This window comes from Lolium perenne, chromosome 6 (genome assembly GCF_019359855.2).
Source record: "Lolium perenne isolate Kyuss_39 chromosome 6, Kyuss_2.0, whole genome shotgun sequence".
NCBI lineage: Eukaryota > Viridiplantae > Streptophyta > Magnoliopsida > Poales > Poaceae > Lolium > Lolium perenne.
Genome location: NC_067249.2, coordinates 29,363,855 through 29,371,430, shown reverse-complemented (window position 1 = coordinate 29,371,430; position 7,576 = coordinate 29,363,855). Strand labels below are relative to the sequence as shown.

The following is a 7,576-nucleotide window of genomic DNA, read 5'->3' as shown; positions in this document are numbered from 1 at the left end:
CGTATAATTTCAAAAGAGACGGCGAGAGGCAATTTCTGTCACAAATTTTGATTTCTCTATTAGCTAATCAGCCTATATATCTCTGCCACGCGCATGTAGGGCTCGATGGTGAAACACCAACTCACCATAGTCAGTTTTATTTTCTTTTTCTTCCTCCTTTAATGTCTGCAACATTTGTATGGAGCAGTATGATCTTGGTAGACCGAAAAATCTCTCGACGAGATGATTGAGTGCACAGCACAAATCTTGGCCGATCCGAAATCACTACGGGAACAACCTTCTGGGCCGACGGCCCCGCACCGTCGGCACAGTGTACTTCACCGTCGGCATAGGCTCCGCCGACGGTGACCGTCGGCGTCTCGTCGTCGGCACAGTTGGCGTCGGGGTTCGCGCAGGCACCGTCGGCGTAGCAGGGCACCGTCGGCACAGGAGTACGCCGACGGCTGGACGGTGGCCGTCGGCCGCTCCATCGTCGGCACACCCCACCTTGCCATCACGCCGGCCGCCGTCAACGTCGCCACCTGTTCGGCACAGTTTCACTTCTTTTTTCCCAGAACCGGCGGGAAACCGTGACGATTCAAACTGGAAAAAAACGCGCGAAGCGGCCGAGCTGTGCCGACGGTGTCATCGTCGGCACAGACCCTGCCATTTGGCACAGCTATGGGCCTGTGACGACGGTGACACCGTCGGCACAGCTGCTGCCCAGTTTTTTTTATTTTCCTAATTTTGCTCCATTTGCACAGCAATTGCATATAAAATAGCAGTATCATATATGAATTGCACACATATAGCTCACATCACAGATATAGCACAAATATGGCACCAAATCCCAAATTTAGTACAAATATAGCACACAAGCAATACGGTACATATAATCATCCTACATAGATCATTCTACACATATAGCATGTGTCATGTAGCTAGTACAATGTAGAAACTATGGTGGTGCACCACCCTAGAGACGATCTAGCTCCGAGTGGGTGAAGTGAGGCCGCAGTTTTTCGACGGTGCTCGGGAAGGTAGAACCACGACGAGAGCCACCGGAAGCAGAACCATGCTGAGGTTCGGCAGAAGCACCAGGAGAACAGCGACCGGGGTGCATCGGCGTACCATCAGGAGCGTCGTTCCCGGATTCTCCCAATCCCTACATGTTGGAGGGAGTTAGCAACTTAGCCATGTCACACCAAGTTAGCAACTTACCGGGGTCAACTGACGCTGACGCTTGTACATGCAATAGAACTCCTCCTTGGACGGGAACACTGGCGTCGGCCCCGGATGAGGTGGCTCTGGGAGTGGTTCCTCTCGCACTCCAGTCATCATGAACCGAGTGAAACTCTGCAAGAAACGGGAGAGATAGCTCAGATTCAAACATGGGGACTTATGATGTTTTGCAACCATAGAGATTGAAACTTACCGCCATCTGGTTGCTCGTCCACTGGACATAGGCATCTTTCACAAGGTCATGCTCCTTAATCTTCTCGAGATACTCCTCGTAAGCTACTGCATAGGCCTCCTCGAGCTGAGTCTACAATTTCAGAAATAATGCGTCTCATCAACATAGCCATTCAGGAACAAGAGTCAAAACAGAGGATGAAAGTGTGGATGACTTACATCTGCCTCTACCCGAGAACGGCATGTAGTCCGCGAGGAGGTAGCGTAGCTGCCGGAGGGGAGGGTAGCCTTGATCTGCGTGAAGTTCCTGTGAGGCTTGAAACCCCCAGCAAGGCAGGCAGGACGTCCATGCGGCTGGCCGGACCCCGCCAGCATCATCGCCACCTCGTCGACCGGCTCGGTCATAGGGTCCTCCACCTCTGGATGGAGCTTGGCGTACTCCTCGCAGTATTTTTCCTTGCTCTCTTTGGCCTTGCCGTAGTACATCTCAGGCGCGGGCCGAGGCTCGTTCGGACCGGGCGTCACCAGCTTCATGTGCGTCCACGGTTCCATCTCACCAACTTCCCTCCCGAGCTTCTTCCCCTGCATCACAAAACAAATGTTATGCATATCATCGAAAATCAAAAAAATGCAGCTTGTTCCATTTTTATATGTACCAGACGGTCCCGATAGCGATCGGTGCTGCTGCTCCCCGCACTGTGTGTTCCCTGATGCCCACGGTTGGCCTTGTTCCGGTCGCTCACTGCCTTGAAATCGGGGTTTTCGCCGACCCAATTCTTGACCAACTCCATGAAGGCGGCCCTCTTATTATTATCAGCCCAATGTGGTACAACCTGCAAAATCAAAACTCATTTGAAGAACAAACAATATAGTTGCAAGTTAGCCGCAGTACATAGAATCGCATTGACAATTACTTACCGACATGAAGTCCTCTATCGTCATAGCCGGGCGAGTCCTGCACAATCTCGAAGCTTTGTGTACCTTACGCCCTGCTCAGCATAGAAGTGGCCGATGCACGTGATCCTCTGGTTGTACCACTGCTGCCGTGTCAACTTCCGACACATGTTACGGAGGATCACGTCCGCCCTCTCCTTATGCTCAGTCGCCACCCTATAATTGCGCTGCAATCAAGCATAACAGAAAGTGTGAGAGGCATGAGTTATCACAGTGGGGTTATCAACTACATATGAACGAAACCCAAAGAGTATGCATTACGTACCCAAAACTTCTTGATCACGGCGTCGGCGGCGGAAGTAAAGCCAGGGTAAGGCGCTATCTCAAAGTCTTCCCAAGTGTAGGCTAGCTTGGACTCGCCTCCAAGGACCGGAGTGTACATCCCCGGCCAGTACTTCCTAATAGCAGCTCCAATCAGACTCCCTGGCACGCGGACATTCTTCCCCGTATATGTGAAATTTCTGCACAAATATCAAACATTAGAAAATGCTAAGTGTCATAACGAAAATGAAATCACCTTACTACTTACTCTATCTTTCCTGGGACAAGGAGCCACTTGTCATCCTCCGTAGCAGGTTCCTTACTCTCATCGGGAACCTGCGCTTCCCCACGAATCCGCAACTTCTTCGGAGCCATATCCGTTGAAGCCTCCTCGTCCCTAGACTCCTCCTCCTCCTCCCTAGTGTCCTCCTCCTCCTCCTCCCTAGTGTCCTCCTCCTCGTCCATAGACTGTGAAGCCACTGAGCCAGAAGCAGAGAGAATGTCAGCTAGAAGGAGCTGTGCATCCCCCCCTCGTCCTCCAGCTCGACCTCCCCCTCGTCCTCCAGCTCGTCCTCCCCCTCGTCCTCCAGCTCGTCCACCCCCTCGTCCACCCCCTCGTCCTCCCCGTCCCCCGTCTGCGTCTTTGTAACGCCGGGTGGGAACAATGGGTCTTTCACTCCGTCTGGAAGCACCCGGCCCTGGCTTCCGCTGATGCATCTGATCAAGCAAGGAGCTCGATGATGCCTTCCGTCCGCTCATATTGGGCAATTACCTGCATAAGAAAAGAGAAAATAATTAATAAGCATGTTGAAAATGAGTAAACACTAAGCATAATGACAAATTTAGGTACTAAGCATAATGAAAAATGTAGGTATCACTACAAGAAATATGTTGACTTGCGACACTCCATTTTCGTCATAGAATCGTCATTATTTTTAATCTATGACATTTTTATGACAAAAAATAAATTGTCAAAAATGGAGCGTCAGAAATCAACCAACATGACCTTCTACTTGTAATCGTCATGATCGTCTATGACAATACTTCATCGTCATAACATCAATGACGATCTAATATCGTCACGGGCAATCGGCCCATGCCACAACAGATCCGACGTGGCTAGTCCGACGTGGCAAAATTGTGACGAAATCAAATTGTCGTAACCCAAAATCAGCCCAGTCCAATTTAATGGTCTACATGGGCCAAGCCCATTAATACCAGCCTTTTTATGGTCCACTTACATTCTAAGCTCTAGCCTTTTTTTAATCCGTTCACCTCTTGGGCCTAAGCCTTTTAACAGTCTTTTTTGGTCCATTTGATTTTTAGGCCTTAGATTATTACAACCATTTTCTTTCTTGGGTCTTGGCCCTTTTAGTTATCAGTTACCGTTTTCTCTTCTCAGATTTTATTTTCCCATGATTTGGTATTAATTGAATAACAAATAATCAGAACCGAAGAATACATGAACATGTTTTCACAACAGCAACAATTAAGTCTATTACAATACTTCCACGGCTTAAATCACATATATACAGCAAAATTAAGCCCAGAATGAACCCAAGCAGGACAATATCAGTCGTTAACTTCCAGACGGCTAGACCTCCATGTCGATTCTTGTTGTTGCATTACCAGAAGCTCTCGCAACCTACAGAGCCCCTTCTTGCAACCAACATCTGAGAGTTAACATTCAGATTAGTTGGGAACAAAATAAAAGGCAACTACAACATGCTAATTTCTAGAAAGCATCTGCACATACATAATAGTAGAACAATTAATGAATATGTGTTAGTGCAAGATCCTGGAAACAGAATGCCCATATCAGGGTAGCTGTACCTAGATAGTAAAAGTTGTGTTTGCACTTGCAATTAAAAGGAAAAATAGTATTACTTCTTCTAGTAACGCTAGGATATAGTAGATTTACTTTCTTTTTGTGTTTCCTAGAAACCCAAACTATAAAGGTTTATTAAGCTGAGCAGGAATGACAACCGACTAGCTTGAAAAAATTTAGATAGTCATTCAAGATGTTCCATACATAAAAACCAGAACAATATCAATGAACTAGTTGGAAAAACCAACAAAAACTTGGGACTATGGCAAAAATATTAACCAAGTTAATCTAACAGGGCAACCATGTCGAAGTCAAATCAGTTCACTAATGTGTGGACAAGACAAGTAAATACCTGACTTTGGCTAGATGGGGCTGTAGTTGAACATCTGATCTGCATCATTGTTGACCCTGGCCGTTGCAGGTACTCGTCCATGCAGAACTCTGCATCATTGTTGACCCTGGCCATTGCAGGTGTCCATGCAGAACTCTGCCCTACACTCAGAAGAGCTAGCGGAAGAGGAACCAGACAGAAGGTACACATGAGAAATCTTTGGGGTCTGTAGTGATAGTAAGCATTTAAACCAATTAGAAAAGCTCATGATGTATTAAAAATAAGTACTAGACGAACTGGACTGTCAAATTGATCATAGAAACGAAAACTGTTATACAAGTGGTATACCTATATGGCTATACATAAACCAGTAATAATACTACTTCTACTAGAGGAAAATATAATGTATATCACATCCCCAATGTATACAACAAATAATACGAGAATAAACATAATCCATTGCATAGGACTGCTAGTCTACTGCATTGGTTAAAATCTTTCACTCAAATATAATCATGTACTAGTTTAGGATTGCATGACGTGGACATTACTAAATTTACATAGTGATAATTCGGTTCGGAGTTCATTTTTAAGCGACATATATGACCAAATGTGACAAGACTGACAAGTAAACATCTTGTATGTACAATGGCATGCTTGCAGGCTACAGCCATTCCCACAGCAGGACTAGTGATCACGCAGTCGTGCACCTAGTGTGTTGGAATCTTGAAACTATACGTCCATGCACTAATTAAGTAGTACATGTCTAGCTGAAGTAACATGACAACGCGTGTAGCAAATAAATCCATGCTGGTGTAAGTGTGTGGGTGGCCATAAGTCACTAATCGGCAAACATGATGTATACCATGCATTCATGGGGATGGCCTGATGGGATTTTGCCTTTTGAGACAGAGAAACTAGTAAGGACGTACTACATTTAACCTCTAAATTTCGGTTAACTAAGTGTTAAAACCGAATTTAGTAATTAATAAATCAGTTTATCACACTTACGCACCAAAATTAGTCTCAAATAATTTGGTTTTGGTTCCGATTAATTCGGTGTTCGGTTTATTATGCCCACCCCTATCATGATAGACAATGCAATTTATCAAAACTTGTCTTCAACATAATTCATTTTAATATAGCTAAGTATCTAAAAAGCAGATTGGCATATGATTATTATCTTGCTGAATAATTCATCCTCATCTAGCTACTAGAGGGTCATATTCCCAGGACTACTGGACCAATAAGAGCATTTTCATTGTGTGAAAAAAATAAGAGCATTTTCTCAAAGCTAAGCATGCAAGCAGACACCGAAATCTGGACTACCAGAATAGCATTTTGTTGTTCACAACATCATTGTCACATAAAGAAGAGAATATATCTCGAAAGTTTTCATTTGTAGATCACAGAACAAGCTAAAGCACAAATACTCGATCATCCTCAGCAACAAACAAGATAGGAAATTAACAAGCATGTTGTAATCAACATTTCTCCAAATATAATGCAGCTGTGATTCTACAAGAATACTAAAAGAAAGAACAAATCATGTAGTCCGTTCAAGAATACATGTGAGCCAAGATCTGATGATCAAGAATACATGCGATGCAAGATCTGAAGTAAAGCTAGATCCCGATCCATACCAAATCAATTTGTGATCGTTCTTGTCGGAGGAGGCGTGGTCGATACCTTAGTGGCCGTCCCTGTGGTGGATAGAACAAATAGTCAGAGGGAGTGAGGGATCAGGGGATGGGAGGGAACGGAAGGGGATGGGGATTACCATCACGGGAGTGGGCAGAGGCGATCTGCGATGACCCAGTCGTTGTGCTCCTCCTCGGCTGGAGGAGGCGCTTCACTTGCGAAGGAGGTGGAAGCGAGAGGGGGTCTCCTATCGCGAAGGCCAGCGTGGGACAAGATGCGATCGAGAGTGATGGGTCCTGAAATCACACCGAAATTTCCATTAGAACGCCACATATGCACACACCACGGAATCAAGATGAATCTCAATGAGTTGCACGTCTCTTGCGTTTGCTAGTTGCTGTGGTGGTGGACGAGCTCCGAGTGGCCAGATCAGATCCGTTAGTGTCCAGTCTAGAATCAGCGAGGCATCGGGGGCGTAGAGTGATGGAATGTCAAGGGCGAGAGGAGCAGATGGGAGATGGGAGGGTGTTGAGTGCGGCGCGGTGAGGAGAGCGGACATGGTGTGGGGGGGGAGGGGGGAGAAGAGGGGTGGCGGCGGAGGAGGAGGAGGAGATGTTTAGGGTTCAGGAGATGTGTTGCGGTGGCAGTGGACGGACGGTACTTCATCACCCTAATTTTTCGTTTGGCAGTGCCGGGAAAGTGGGCGGGGGCGCGCGCGCCCAATTTCCGATCCCGCGCGCATGTTTTCGCTCATGAGTTTCACTCTGGACTGGATAAACAGTGTGACTGCCATCGGGCCCTAAGTTTCAGGATCCCATATAGCAATGGGTTTGTTGAAGCTTGGTCTCTAATTTTTGGACACAATAAGTTGAATTGTACTATTGTATATACGCATAATTATCATATACGACACACACATTTATATGCAAAGATTTATGGCATGGTTAAAAATATTGTATCCTTCTTTGCAGCCTCACCTAGCCCGCATGTCAGTGTCTATGTAGCCCCATGGGAAGCTTTCACTTGTCCATGCGAAATTCTTATGTGCTAGTCCAGTCATCATTTTTAATCATAAAATAAAATCTTATATGCAGTTATGATGATCCTAATTCGTCGTAATAGGCTACAAATAATGACATATATCACATGGATCTGACTATGACGATTTT

At 45.8% G+C, this 7,576-nt stretch overlaps 1 long non-coding RNA gene across 2 annotated transcripts; it reads right to left on the bottom strand.

Annotated features, from left to right (window-relative positions):
• Positions 1-4,010: 4,010 nt before the first annotated feature.
• LOC127308456 (uncharacterized) lies at positions 4,011-7,017 on the bottom strand. Of its 2 annotated transcripts, none has more exons than XR_007856599.2 (5): positions 6,793-7,017; positions 6,547-6,703; positions 6,410-6,469; positions 4,788-4,992; positions 4,011-4,280 (listed from the first exon to the last, which is right to left on the bottom strand). It is a non-coding gene; the product is annotated as an uncharacterized lncRNA (long non-coding RNA). The 2 variants fall into 2 exon arrangements; XR_007856600.2 differs by having other exon boundaries at positions 4,788-4,942; positions 6,793-7,015.
• Between the last annotated feature and the right edge of the window lie 559 nt (positions 7,018-7,576).